Below are 205 nucleotides of genomic sequence, written 5' to 3' on the forward strand. Positions count from 1 at the left end.
GAAATGTCATGACCCAAAAAATGCACTTCGTTTTTCACAAATTGCAGTTTAGCTAAACTAGCTTTGTGCCCCTCTGCTGCCAAGTGGCACAATAGTGCAATAGTGTCCTGTTCACACTGAGTTTTTGTTGGACTTGCAATTAGGCAGTCATCAACATATTGAAGGAGAGGAGAGCCTGGGGAAAGGGTTAAGCTTTCAAGGCTCT

Source organism: Etheostoma spectabile, chromosome 6 (assembly GCF_008692095.1).
Source record: "Etheostoma spectabile isolate EspeVRDwgs_2016 chromosome 6, UIUC_Espe_1.0, whole genome shotgun sequence".
In the NCBI taxonomy this organism is placed as follows: Eukaryota; Metazoa; Chordata; class Actinopteri; order Perciformes; family Percidae; genus Etheostoma; species Etheostoma spectabile.